Source organism: Rhinoderma darwinii, chromosome 13, assembly GCF_050947455.1.
Source record: "Rhinoderma darwinii isolate aRhiDar2 chromosome 13, aRhiDar2.hap1, whole genome shotgun sequence".
In the NCBI taxonomy this organism is placed as follows: Eukaryota; Metazoa; Chordata; class Amphibia; order Anura; family Rhinodermatidae; genus Rhinoderma; species Rhinoderma darwinii.
In genome coordinates, this window is record NC_134699.1 from 16715098 (window position 1) to 16729640 (window position 14543).

The 14543-nt window shown below is 42.5% G+C and overlaps 2 protein-coding genes across 10 annotated transcripts in view; one reads left to right on the plus strand and one right to left on the minus strand.

The window, feature by feature from the left end:
• The window catches only part of CYB561 (cytochrome b561), a 259428-nt gene extending 251451 nt beyond the window's left edge, over positions 1-7977 (minus strand). For 6 of the 8 annotated variants that reach the window (XM_075845058.1, XM_075845057.1, XM_075845051.1 and 3 more), the window contains exon 1: positions 7894-7977. The gene's annotated coding sequence lies outside the window, so the exon portion shown is untranslated. Of the gene's footprint in view, positions 1-7851 lie in introns of all 8 variants that reach the window. The other 2 variants (XM_075845056.1, XM_075845054.1) reach the window with 2 other exon arrangements.
• Positions 1-14543, plus strand: part of KCNH6 (potassium voltage-gated channel subfamily H member 6) — a 133645-nt gene that overhangs the window by 73221 nt on the left and 45881 nt on the right. Inside the window, exon 1 of one of the 2 annotated variants that reach the window (XM_075845048.1) lies at positions 8013-8070. The exons of the other annotated variant lie outside the window; for it this stretch is intronic. The gene's annotated coding sequence lies outside the window, so the exon portion shown is untranslated. Of the gene's footprint in view, positions 1-8012; positions 8071-14543 lie in introns of those variants that run through there. 2 annotated transcript variants of the gene reach the window in all.

The window sequence follows — 14543 nt, forward strand, 5'->3', positions numbered from 1 at the left end:
GTATGAGGGAATCCTTCATGAATAAGAATTCACAACTAAAAGTGGCTAATAGACTCTGTAAAGTGTTATCATCCCTGTCAGTTATATGGGGCACAGAAATTATTATGTTAACGCTTTCGATATCCCTGGCATCATTTACCAGCAGAACTACAGTGACTTATAGGATGCCTAGAGGCCAGAACACCTGAACTGCTATATGTATCACTGTCAAAAGCACCTTCACAAACAAAAGCATATTTGACATTAACACACAGGCTTAAAGGGCACCTAAGGCGAAAAAGAAGCCTAGAGTATCGCGCCAGTAGAGCAACTTCATGCGCCTTCAACCACATTGGCAATTGAATGACCAGTTATGCCAGTAAGCTTTTAAAACCACATGCAAAGTCTGGGCAAAGCGGAGACTGTACCCCAACACCTTGTACTGCCAACAGCAGAAATCAAAGGCTGGAAGCACAACAGTGAGTTGCAGATAGTCTATAGAAGTCTGGGGTATCTGCCAAACACTAACCGGGACAAGGAGAACATTAGGATAGAGAGCCAACCAGGTCAATGACACTTATCATATTTTTCGGACTATAAAGACGCACGCAGGTTTTAGACAACAGAAAGTAGGAAAAAATGTCATATTTGACTTCTTTGACAAAGAAAAAACTATTGAATAAAAAATATTATTTGTTCAGTTTCAGCACATTCTGAGAGCCATAACTTATATTTTTCCATCGTTTGAGCGGTGTGACGGCTTATTTTATGCAGGACGAGCTGTAGATTTTATTAGCACCATTTTTTGGTAGATACGATTTTTTTATCACTTTTTATTTCATTCTTTTTAGCACTATGGTGACCAAAAGACAACGATTCTGGGGTTTTAAATGTACATTTTTTTTACGCCGTTCACTGTGTGAGTCAAATAATGCTATATTGTAATAGTTTCTGACTTTTACGGACGCAGCTATACCAATTTTTTTATTTTTACATTGCGCTTGGGAAAAAATGGGAAAAGTTTTTTTTTTTAGCTTTTACATTTTTTTTTACACTCCTGAAAATGTATCTAACTTTTTTTTTTTTACACATTTTATTAGTTCCCCTATGGGACTTGAACCAGCGATCATTAGATCGCTGGTACAATACACTGCAATACATGGATGAGTTACGGAAACAGCGTAACTCGCTGAGCTACGCTGTTTCCGTAACTACTATTCAGTTCTATGGGAGTTGGTAAGAAATTCTTAGTGGGCTATTGTATGTCTTAAAAGGGACTACAAAATTTGTCTTTTTTTGCTTACATTATAATTTATGGATGTCAGATCCATTAAAAATATTAAGCCTGCCACTGTGGGAGCCCAACAGGGAAGAAAAAAAAAAAAAAGCTCCAGGAGGTCTATGACAAATGGTCACATTTCTTCCTTACAGCTGCCAGAAAATACCTGTTAACTGCCATCAGTACATACACACAACCTTCCGTATTGTCATTTTAATGTGACGGATAAGACTGAGGTATAAAATTGTGAATGTATGTGGGTATAATCTGACAGCAGGGCACTGGCAGAAAGGTATTTTGACAGATCGTTAATTACAATAGAAGAAACTGCAGATGCAGCAGTCAGAAGCTGTACTGACATATCAGAGGCATATGTGACCAGAAGGTGGGGGTAGGGGTGCCCTGACAAAAGGTAGGGAGGATGTGGAGAGAAAAGGCAGACATTAAAGACAAAAAGAGAATACTTGGACACAATGTCAGAAACACAGGTCACTTAAACAAAGCCGCAAACCAAAAAGGAGCAGGATTCAGTTTCAGGTGCTCTGCAATCTACTTTTGAATAGGGTCAGATGTCAAGAAAACAGTGACGTGGTCCCTTGTACATAATGGTTATTCACAGGTCCGTCTATTCAACTCACCATAGGCAAAAGGCCGGTTTTAGACAAAGTATGGCCCTGGGCAAAGTTAAAAGTGGGGCCCCAAATGCTGAATTAGGGCCTGCTCACATCAGCGTTTGGTTTCCATTGATGGCTTCCGTCAGACCTTTACGTCAGAGGAACCCATGAACGCAAACCAGATGGAAACCATAGCTTTCCGTTTGCATTACCATTGATCTTAAAGGGAATGTGTCGCTAGAAATTTTATTTCTTTTTTTAGTTAAACAATTATTATTTAAGTGATTACACATTGTTTGAATTTTTTTCACAAGTCAGGAAATATTCTAAATCAGATTCTAATTTATAACATTTCCATGTGCTGGCCACTAGAGGGAGCAGTTCCCAAAATTGCAGCATGGTCAATGTGGTAAAACAACCTCATTGCTTTATGCTGCAAATTTGGGGTAGACACCCTCTCTGTAGTGTTCTCACACAATCCCCCCTCCGTTATTCTGGCTAGTGCCAGAAGGAGGGGTTTGAATCTTCAGACCTCCTACACTGTGTGCCGCCATTTTCTGAGCGACAGCACAGTGTAGGAGGATTAGATACAGTGCTAAGCAGACAGTATAGCACGAACATACACGAACATAATACACACATCACATACACAAACATAACTTACCTGCTCCTGCTGCCTCCGCTCCTATTCCTTGCGCCTTCGCTTCCTTGAACATATGGCCGGAAGCCGCGGCCGGAAGTCGTCATCTTACTGTCCGGCCTCGGCTTCCGGTCCACATGAAAATGGCGCCGGATTTCGCTCTACGAACAAGCTTAGTTTTGGTCTGTGTGGGACGGCGTACGCTGCAGAGAATGGAACGGCTCCCGTTCGCATTCTCTATGGGGTTGTATGTGCCGTATTCCATCTCTGTATGTGTTGTTAATCGACACATACAGAGATGAAAAAAAAACGGCAGCCCCCATAGAGAAGTAATAAGTAGAACAAAGTAAAAAGTAGAACACAAGAATATAAATAAATAAAATTTATGTTATATTAAAAGCAATATGATAAAAAAAATAAAAACTAATTCATGACACCTTCCCTATAATGGTAATGTTTACGTTGCAAATGGTTTCAGTTTGTCTACGTTCCGTAAGGTTTCCGTGTTTTTTTTGCGAAAACAATGGTGCAGTCGACTGCGCTATTGCTGCCATTATAAAAACGGAAACGTTACGGAACGGAGACAAACGGAAACCATTTGCAACAGAAGCATTACCATTGAAATCAATGGTAATGCAAATGGAAGCCACGATTTCCATTTGCCTTTCCATTGATGGGTTCCTCCAACAGAAAGGTCTGACGAAAGACATCATTGGAAACCAAATGCTGATGTGAACACACCCTTACTGTATCAATAATGCAGTCAATTCAGAAGGCGGTGTGCAGAGAACTGCATCGCTGATTTATAGCGTGTCCAGGAGTGTTGCAAGACCCAAAGCATATGTCCGCCCTCTCACACAAAAAAAATATCTATATACATATACAGTTATTAAATCATACCACTATACCACATGAAATATTACCTGCATACTGTTACTGCACACAACTCACTATTATAAGACCAATATTACCAATAATAATACATTAAGGTCCAAATAATACCGCCACACCATAACCAATGACTGAATAATACCCCCATACTATTACTGAATAATACCTCCACACCATAACCCCATAGTGACTGAATAATACCCCCATACTGTTACTGAATAAAATATTACCACCATATAGTGACCATGTAGTGGAAGATTCCAGTTAATCACAGGAGATCTGCAGACGATATAAGTGATTACAGCACATTTATATCTGGTGACTCACAGGTGATGTTTTCTCTGATTAGAGTTGTTCACTTTCCCTTTTTTTCTCCATCCGGCCTAGACTTATTCCAGACTGGTCTCTGCAGAATTTGACACACAGATATGTTGGTTTCTCGCTTCTCCATCAGCCTCTACATCTATACCCCATCCCCTAAACAAACTCGTAATCCACAGTGCCCCAGATGGTAATAATGATCCCTCAGTGCTCGAACAATAAGGGTATGTTCACACGCTTAACAAAAAACGTCTGAAAATAAGGAACTGATTTCAGAGAAAACAGACTCTGATTTTCAGGCGTTTTTGAAGCTGAAAATGAAATTTGGAGCTTCTTTTTAGGCGTTTTTTGAGGCGTTTTTCTTAAATAGTGTTCAATGGAAAATCAGCTCCAAAAAAACTCGCCTCAAGAAGTGACATGCTACGTCTTTTTACGCTCCATTTTTTTAAACAGAGGCGTAAAAAGACACCCCGTATGAACTACATGCTGTTTTTCCCATTGATTTCAATGGGCAGATGTTTGTAGGCGTTTAGCTTCCATTTTTTCAAGCATTTTTTGAGGCGTAAACGCCCCGAAATAGGCCTGAAAACACTGCGTGTGAACATACCCTAAAAGTACCTCATCAGTAACCGTTCCCCCTTTGTATCCCACAACAGTAATGCCCCCTGTAGATAGCGCCACAACCCCCCCTTGTATATAGTGCCACAGCCCCCCCTTGTATATAGCGCCACACAGCCCCCCTCCCTAGTATATAAAGCCATATAGCCCCCTTAGTGTCCCCTCAGCAGGAATGCCCCCTTTGTCCCCACTGTAGATAGTGCACTACACAGCCCCCTGTAGAATGTGCCACAGTCCCCCTGTAGATATCACCAGTCCCCCCTTGTATATAGTGCCACACAGCTCTAGTAGAAAGTGCCAAACAGCCACTTAGTAGACAGTGCCATACAGCCCCCCTTGTATATTGTGCCATAGAGACCCCCCCTTGTATATAGTGCCACACAGCCCCCTTGTATATAGTGCCACTAGGCCCCCCCTTGTATATAGTGACACAAAGCCCCCCTCCCTTGTATATAGTGCCACAAAGCTCCCCTGCCCTTGTATATAGTGCCACACAGTCCATCTTGTATATAGTGCTACACAGTCCATCTTGTATATAGTGCTACTCAGCTCCCACTCCTCTGTATATAGTGCCACACAGGAATTCCCCCTGTATATTGCCACACAGCCCCCCCCCCCCCAAATAAAATAATATTGTACTTACCTTGCTCAGTTCCCGCGACGGAAGGGGCGCTGCATATCCTCTAGGTGGGGCAATTGCGCAGGCCAGCATGATCTAGTGACGTCATCACGCCTGCCTGCGCAGGGAGTCTGTGTCAAGTGAATGTGGCTGCCGCTAGCACCGGGGCCCCTTCCAGTGCTAGTGACGAACGGAGAACCCCACTAATCGCTAGAACGAAGCACCTGAAGCGCTCGTGTCTGTTCGGCTTTTTCCCGGAAATAAATGTATCGGTGTACGGGCCCAATAGAAAGTCTATGAGCCTGTACTCCGATACATCGGCTTTCCGGAAAAAGCCAAACAGACACGAAGAGGCTGAGTGATCACACAAGCGCTTCAGCTGCTTCGTTCTAGCGATTGCTGGGGGGTCTCAGTGTTCGGACCCCCACCAATCCAGACTTCTGACATGTCACTATGACATGTCAGAAGTTTGTCAAACATTTCGCTACATTTTTTACGCTCTGTTCACTTCTGCTGAGGATTCCACCAAAGTTTCCATCACTTAGAGCCGGGCGCAGCTCTATTCTTTCTGTCAAAACAACAGAAACCTTAATGAAACCAGATTATAAGTCAATGGGGTTCATCAGGTGTCATTTGGGTCCTTTGTATGACAGATCTCATGGCTTCTCATAGCACAGATGTGAACAGAGTCTTGTATTTTGCGGCTTTTTCACGTTCTCAGTGGCATACTTGCCTAAGTTTCAGTCCCGTTTTTAGGGAAAAAGTATTGTAGATAAGATGCTGTTAGTGTGATGCCCACATTTTTTTATGCAGTTCCTGCCCGAAACACTCTGACCATAATGACAACCAGAGTGCCCCCCACAGAGAGTGACCAGCCAGCATGCCCAGTGTATATACATAGAAAATCTCATACTCCCGTTCTTTGTCACTTCCCTATGAACGCTACAAATCAGGTAGGAGCGGTCAGTCACTGACCATTGTATGTGATAATTTTTAAGGGCGGTTAAATTGCGGTAAAAAAAAAAATTAAAAAAAAATTAAATAAAATAAAAACATTTTTAAAAAAAATCGCAGACAAAAACGCACAGGCTTTACCTAGAATTTTTCGCGGCTTGCATCTTTGCGGTTTTTACAGATGGAACGCATGTATTTTATAAGTTTCACCTGTAAAACTCGTACAGGAAAAACCACATTGGAAACTGCAGCAAATCGCGCATGGTTTTTGATGCGTTTTTTTTTACCACACAGCCAAAAAAATCTCATCTAGGTGCACCCTTGGGGCCTTATTCACACGGTGCGGTCAAAATACGTGTTTTGCAGCAATTTCACCACACCGTGAATATACCCTTATACTTTTCTTTTTTTCTTCATGTGTGTGATTATAGCCTACGGGCCCATCCACATGTTGCGGGTTGAGGTGCGATTGGTACCACATCGAAAAAACGCATCCAAGAACCACATGCAGTTTTTTTTACCACAATTTGGTACGTTTTTTTTTTTATGTGTTTGTACCGCATAGAAAAAACATGTTTCAAAACCACCTATTTTTTTTACTGCAATCGGGTAGGTTTTGATACGGTTACTCTTTACTGCAACGAAAAACACACTAAATCGCAGTAAAAACCCATGCGGTTCTCATCACAACCTCATTTTCGCATTTGTGCATTTTTTTGGTGCAGTTTTTGAAGCCACAAACCGGAATGGATTAAAAAAAAAAATGAAGTAGATTATTTCCTATATACTACCCCTCCCCAAGTTCACATAATAAACGGCATCAAAAAACTCCCAAAATCACCCTCCATAAATTTAAAAATGGAGGTAGAGCCCATTTTTTTCCTGGGCGAATTTTGAGCGCTTGCGAAACGTCATTTCCGATCTAGGAGCAGTTTCCGCCCCTAAACCTCCATTGAAATGATGGGAGGCAGAAAAAAAAAACCGTGCCATTCATTTGTAGTTTTTTCTTAACCAAAAATAAAAAACAACATGTCAAAAAACGCTTGCATTTCAAAATCTCCCTTAGGCTATGTTCACACGGGGTATTTTGCCGAGTTTTTTTACGCGGAAACCGCGTCGCAAAACTCGGCAAAAACGGCCCGAGAACGCCTCCCATTGATTTCAATGGGAGGAGTCGGCGTCTTTTTCCCGCGAGCAGTAAAACTGCCTCGCGGGAAAAAGAACGACATGCCCTATCTTCGGGCGCTTCCGCCTCTGACCTCCCATTGACTTCAATGGGAGGCAGGAGAAAGCGTATTTCGCGCTGTTTTATGCCCGCGGCGCTCAATGGCCGCGGGCGAAAAACGGCGTGAAAATCGGCGTGCAGGGAGAGGAAAATCTACCTCAAAGTTCCAAACAGAATTTTGAGGCAGATATTCCTCCCCCAAAATACTCCGTGTGAACATAGCCTTAGAAATCCTGAAGGAATTTTGAGGCGGTTTTTTTTGCTGCTTGGCAAAGCATTTTATGTGCACTGACCCTCAGCACGTATTCAAAGGTCGCGGTTGAAACAGCATAAAAAACGCACGCCATTTTACCGCCATATGTTACGGTTTGTTGATGCAGTTGCGGATTTTACACACTTCTTTAACGATTTATATCTGTAAAAACTGCAACCACGTTGAAGAAAATAAACCTGGGTTTTTTTCACGCGGTTTCGTTTAAATACACCCTCAACGCAGAGGACATTAGAAATTTTAAACATGGCGCCACGTTCACCTATTCAGTGAAATTTTATACCTCATTATCAACACAAAACGGCAGCCTATACCGCCTGTAGTACATCTCATTTCATGGAGCCATAAAATAATATTTACTCAATACTTAAAACACATTTCAATTTACAAAACATTGCTCTTTTTCTCCTCACAACTTTCATTACATTTCCAGTATTTACTTTATACAACTGCTGTCGAGGATAACGCCGACAGACACTTACACACCAGACGGCTCGCTGTGCCGCCTTTCACAGCTTAAGAAAACGGCGGGAGAAATTCCCAGTATGTAAAAACTACATCTCCCAGAATACTTTGCCCACACATCACATGGTACACAGCAGCCAATCAAATCGCGGATATTCAACCGAGCGCGTCCGGGAGGTTTGTGGAGATTGCAGGTATTACTCAATGATTATGTGTAGACGCGACTGGGAGAATGCGCACGTTTCAGATTTTTCCTGTCAGTTTAATTAAAAATCGCGGGAAAAATGCGTGTGAATGCAGTCTGACTTGTGTATTATCAAGTAACCAGAAGCTAATTGTAGCAACTACGGGTCTTTGCTCTGGGAACTGTTTTCCCCTAAACAGCCGCACTATCATACATTGTACAATTGGCCATTATGCTGTATAATCCATTATGAATGATCCCTTAATTTAAAGTGCAACTCCACCCTTATAGGTAGTAAAAAAAAAATATATCGGATGATTGTTAAAGGAGCTTATTATGGTGTATATTATGGTTTAAGAAAAAAAAACAGGTTTCTTATTAGAATGCATTAGGCAGACTGGCCGTTGCCTGGCAACAGGTGTGTGACTACACTAGATCTTCATGCTCATGTTAAGACCAGGGTAGCCACCCGCCAGTCTGCAAAATAACTTGTGCTTGTTGATGGATCCATGGATGAGGCTTAGATATAGATCAGTGTCCGCCGCTCTTATACGTGGACGCGTGCGATACACACAAAGAGCTTAGCACTTGCAGCCATCATCCTGACGTCTACTCTTGAGGATCACAATGTGGCAGAAAAAAAACGCTGCAGACTTTGATGTGGCAAGAGGCTCCTAATAGCCTAAAATAATGAAGGATACTATGCCTACCTTAAAGAGACACTCCGTAAAATAAGGGGGAGGATGCAAATGATGTCATCAGTATGTTGCATAGCAACGCTTGCGTAAATACGGACGGTTTACGGATGCACATCCATAGCCGTCCGTATTTACGGAAGCGCGCATAGACTTCTATGGGAGAGTCTGTGCCGTAATTACTGACAGGAATAGGACAGGTTCTATAATTTTTTCTACACGGACACCCATCAGTAAAAATACTGCAATGTGTCCGTGGCCAATAGAAATGAACGGGTCCGTAATTACTGAAAAATACGGTTGTGTGAATGGAGATGACCTGCCCTACCTTTTACCCGGTGTACTTTACAAATGGGGGCCAAAAAAAAAATCACTGGAGTGTCACTTTAAAAATTGATCACATTGCGTGTTTGCGGTTCACTGCCGGCTCTTGTTTACTTAAGCGTCGCAATGACTTCCTGGCACTCTATTACCAACCAATCGCTGGCCGCAGAGCTGGTACGGGGCATCACTACTGCAGTGAATGATTGGCACCAGGGTCACCTCATTGTGGCGCTGAAGTAAAAGGATCGGGAAGACAACAGGGATTTTAAGGCCTTGTTCACACAGCGTATTTTTTATGTGTATTTTAATGCGTTTTACATGCCGAAATATGCTTGGGAGCTTCCCATCGACTTTATTAGGAATATTTGTCGTTAATGCATACAGCGCATTTTATACATGTGTAAAATTCAATTAACGTAAATTCTTGGAGCGTTTTACGCATCGTCTATTAAATTAAAAATACATGAAAAAAAGTCTCTAAAATACAAGTATTTATTGAAAAATAGTTTGAAAAAAAGCTGTTTCTGACGTGGTTTTTATACGTTTTCAGAGGTGTTTTTTGTTTTTTTTGAGCCTCCAGATTATACTGTATGAACAGTTTTATTATGTAATTGGCCGCGCATTTTTATTACAGATGAAACATTTATTTTATATGTTTCACCAATTACTGCCTCACAAATCACGGTAAAACCACACGCAATTTTTCAGTTGCGGTTTTACTTCAAACTGCTATGAAAATCGGAAATGCTGCAGTGTGAACATACCCTAAGGCCCTGTGTGTGCACTGCAGATTTTGTGCTTGCTGCAGAAACAACCCCATTAGGGTATGTTCACACACAAAATCAAAAACGTCTGAAAATAGGTCGACCATCTAATTTGCAGGCATTTTTTGGATGCGCTTTTAACCACCCTCAACCGCAACGTCTGAACGGACCTTTTCTGTCATACGATATAAAGAATGGGCGTAATTTTCTATCAGTTTCCCTTTGCCTCCATCTGTAACATAGAGCTTTCTTCTAATCCGCAGCATGTCAATTTATGCTACGTTTTCTGTTGTGGGTTTTCCCTATTAAAATCAATGGCAATGTAAAACCGCAACAGAAAGTCAAGTGTTGCGACTTTTGCTGCGGAATCGCAAAAAAAAAAAAAAAGGAATTCTGCCGCAAAATTCGCAAGTAAGAAAAAAAAAAGTTATACTTATCCAGAATTCCCTCCTTCAAAAAACTAAAAGTAGGACATGCTTCATAATTCACGGCACGGTTCTACGGCACGGACACCCTTCCGTAGCAATACGGAAAGGTGTACGCGCCCAATAGAACCGGGCGGGTCCACAATTACGGCATTTTTTTTTTACGGTCGTGTGCATGGGGCCTTAATCCAAGGTCACTGCTTGGGCAGCGTCTCTCAGTCGTCCTGGAATGATCTTTTGACACAGTTTGCAAGGAAAAAATAAATTTCTAACGATATTAAATGAAGTAGAAATCGCAGAGAATAAAGTTCTCTCTGTATAATGACGTGAATCCACTCTGTAGAGCCGTGGTATTGAAAGCCAATGTTATTACTAGAGCCCGTCAGATTACATCTCCGTGTCCCACAACGATCCCTGAAATGATAGAGTCAATGCACAGAGGCTCCTTCCAGGTGAACATGGTGCCAAGCTAAATATAGGCATCTCCTATTTAGGGCGGATTTACACGAACGCGATATACGTCCGTGCAACCCGCGTGATTTTCACGCGGGTCGCACGGACCTATGCAAGTCTATGGGACAGTGCAGACTGTCCGTGATTTTTGCGCAGTGTGTGTCCGCTGCGTAAAACTCACGACATGTTCTATCTTTCGCCGTTTTTCGCGCATCACGCACCCATTGAATTACCACGTGCTTTTCTGTTTACAAACATCCAAACGGAGTGTCATAATGATGGCGGCTGCGCGAAAACCACGCAGCCGCGCACCATATAAACATGACACACGGAGCTGTCAAGTGCCTTTTGCGCACACAAAACGCCGCGTTTTTTGCATGCGCAAAACGCACACATTCGTGGAAATCCGCCCTTACATCCAATGGGACAATATATAGGATTTGTGCATCTGCGTGTTTGTATTTCGACCCATTTTTTTATACCGGATAGGGAGCTTTACTAGACACAGTAAGGCTGGGTTCACACTACCTATTTTCAGACGTAATGGAGGCGTTTTACGCCTCGAATTACGTCTGAAAAAATGGCTCCAATACGTCGGCAAACATCTGCCCATTAGGGTATGTTCACACGCACTAATTACAGACGTAATTCGGGCATTTTTGTCCCGAATTACGTCCGAAAATAGCGCCTCAATAGCGTTGACAAACATCTGCCCATTGAAAGCAATGGGCAGACGTTTGTCTGTTCACACGAGGCGTAATTTACGTGGCGCTGTCAAATGACGGCGCGTAAATAGACGCCCGCGTCAAAGAAGTGACCTGTCACTTCTTTGGCCGTAATTGGAGCCGTTATTCATTGACTCCAATGAATAGCAGCGCCAATTACGTCCGTAATGGACGCGGCGTTCAAGCGCCTGCACATGCCGTTACGGCTGAAATTACGGGGATGTTTTCAGGCGGAAACATCCCCGTAATTTCAGCCGTTACGGACGCCCTCGTGTGAACATACCCTTACTTTCAATGGGCTTTACGATGTTCTGTGCCGACGACCTGTCATTTTACGCGTTGCTGTCAATAGACGGCACGTAAAAATACAGCCTCGTCAAAAGAAGTGCAGGACACTTCTTGGGACGTAATTGGAGCCGTTTTTCATTGACTTTATTGAAAACAGCTCCAAAAACGCCTCAAAAAACGCCTGAAAAGAAGTATTTTAGAAAGTAGCAGAACGTTCATTATACAGCATGTGGCTAGGTCCACTTCCGGCTTTGTTCTTTCCGTTGTTCCGCTCGATCCGATGACCATGACACCCAATGGAATTTGCTGACTGTAATAGGTTCCCTTGAGTTTCCGTCATGGTGTCCGTCATTTTGCCTGAGAAAATAGCGAATGCCGCACTATTTTGTCCGGTAGTTTTGATCTGAGGGAGCCTCCGTTGCAAATGTTAACCTAGCCCAATTTTACATACATAAAACCGAAAACTCTATTCCACCATTGTTGTGACATTTTAGGCTTTTTTATTGTATCCCCCTTCATAATTGATACTCATAGTATAACTATAGCAGAAATTCGTGATTAGGAGACCTACTTATATAATATCTTGAGCACAGACCTTTCTCTCTCCATGTTGGGGATAAGTCATTCCTGTCATTAATCTTTTTTTTCTTTTTAAACTATTAATATAATTTGCCTCTGGGAAGGAAACCTGCTCCTGAATTAGACTGAGACAGAACAGCTCATAAATAAGAGTATGTAAATGCATGGGTTATATTGGCCGTACAGTATCCCAAATGAGCACACAGGAGCTTAGTCCAGTTACATATAATTATTTATGGTCCTTGAAAGTTTCCGAAAGATAATGAATATAGGGATCACTGCCAGGTGTACGCGACGTGGGGCTGTGCTGGGCGATATAGTGAGGAATATAACCGTAGGATCATGCTGGTGATGGAAGTTTAGTCAGGAGGATAATAGGACTATTCTGGATGTTGGGATTTTTATGATACACTATATGGACAAAAGTATTGGGACACCTACACATTACACCTACAGGAGCTTTTATGACCTCCCATTCTAAATCCATAGACAGTAATATAGAGCTGGTCCCTTCTTTACAGCTGAAACTGTTCCCACTCTTTTGGGAAGGCTTTCTACGAGATTTTGGAGTGTCTGTGGGAATTTTATGCCCATTTATCCAGAAGAGCATTTGTGAGGTCAGCCACTGATGTTGGAGGAGAGGACCTGGATCGCAATCTCTGTTCTAGTTCATCCCAAAGGTGGTGGATGGGGTTGAGATCAGGGCTCTGTCCGGCCAGTCAAATTCTTCTACGCTAAATTTACCTAACCATGTCTTTATGGACCTCACTTTGTGCACTGGGGCACAGTCATGCTGGAACAGAAAAGGGACGAACCCCAAACTGTTCCCACAAAGTTGGAAGCTACAATTGTCCAAAATGTCTTGATTTGCTGAAGCATTAGGATTTCCCTTCATTGGAATTAAGAGGCCTAGGCCGACCCCTGAAATACAACCTCATAGCATTATCCCTCCTCCACCAAACTTTACAGCTGGCACAATGTAGTCAGGCAGGTAGTGTTCTCCTGGAATTCCCCAAACTCGTCCATCAGACTCTCTGATAGAGAAGTGTCATTCGCCACTCCTCAGAACACGTTTCCACTGCTCCAGAGTCCAGTGGCAGCGTGTTTTACACCAATCCATCAGACGTTTGGCATTGTACTTGGTGATGTAAGACTGGCATGCAGCTGCTCAGCCATGGAAACACAGTTTTTGTGTAGATGTTAATGCCAGAGAAGGTTTGGAGCTCTGCAGTTATTGAGTCAGCAGACGGTTGGCGACTTCATGGCGAGGTGCTGAATTTTAGACACCTGCGGTAATGGGACTGAATGAAACACCTGAATTCAATGATAAAGAGGTGTGTCCCAATACTATTGTCCGTTTAGTGTATCTACTATCCATCCCATGTGCAGTGGAGGTAGGTATCCATCCCTTGCGATCAGTTGGAGTAGGCAGCAGGCTATATTTCCTGCCACCAAATGGGGGCTGCCCGGATTATATTTTCTGGTGTCCAGAGCATTGGGGAAGAATAAAGACAATCGGTTTCGAAAGGCTGTTGGCTGCTTGATGTTCCGCCACCACCTATGGCATGAGTACAAAACAGCTTTGTCTTAAAAGGATGACGGGAAAAGCTATGTGATCTCGAGTTATTGTCACGAAACACTGGACGCATCGGATGTACACCTATAGTAAGATTACATTTTTGAGGATTGTGCAAAAGTTAGAGTTAGTAGGTTAGTAGAATGATAATGGAGGTAAAGAGGAGAGCTACATGTCTGTCTATACTGGGTGTATAGAGAAGGATGGGATGGTAAGAGGAGAATGTTTAATCCTCATGAAGAGTTAATGAGAATTCTAATGGGTGAGATAGGAGTTAATAGTCAGACATTTCTGTGTATACAGGTAGAAGTATGGTATGTTGTTGACATGGAAGAGACACTGTTCCCGTTACATTGGCATTTACAGTATTGCACAATGTTCCTTCTTGTGCCTTAGAATCCGAGTCCAGCTGAGTGGGTATAAAGCCACCGCTCACTCTTGGGAACTCATTATAGGATTTTAAGCCTCAGGACGTCACCAAATACTCAGAATTAATAAGGTTCTTTAGACATTAGTATGTTAACTCTTCCACTATCAATGAGTCCTAATCTCCAGTGACTTAGAAAGGGTTAATGAGCTGAAATATCATCATACCCTGTATATCTCATCTCCTCTGCCGCATCGCATATATCTTTCATTTCTTTATTTTCAGGT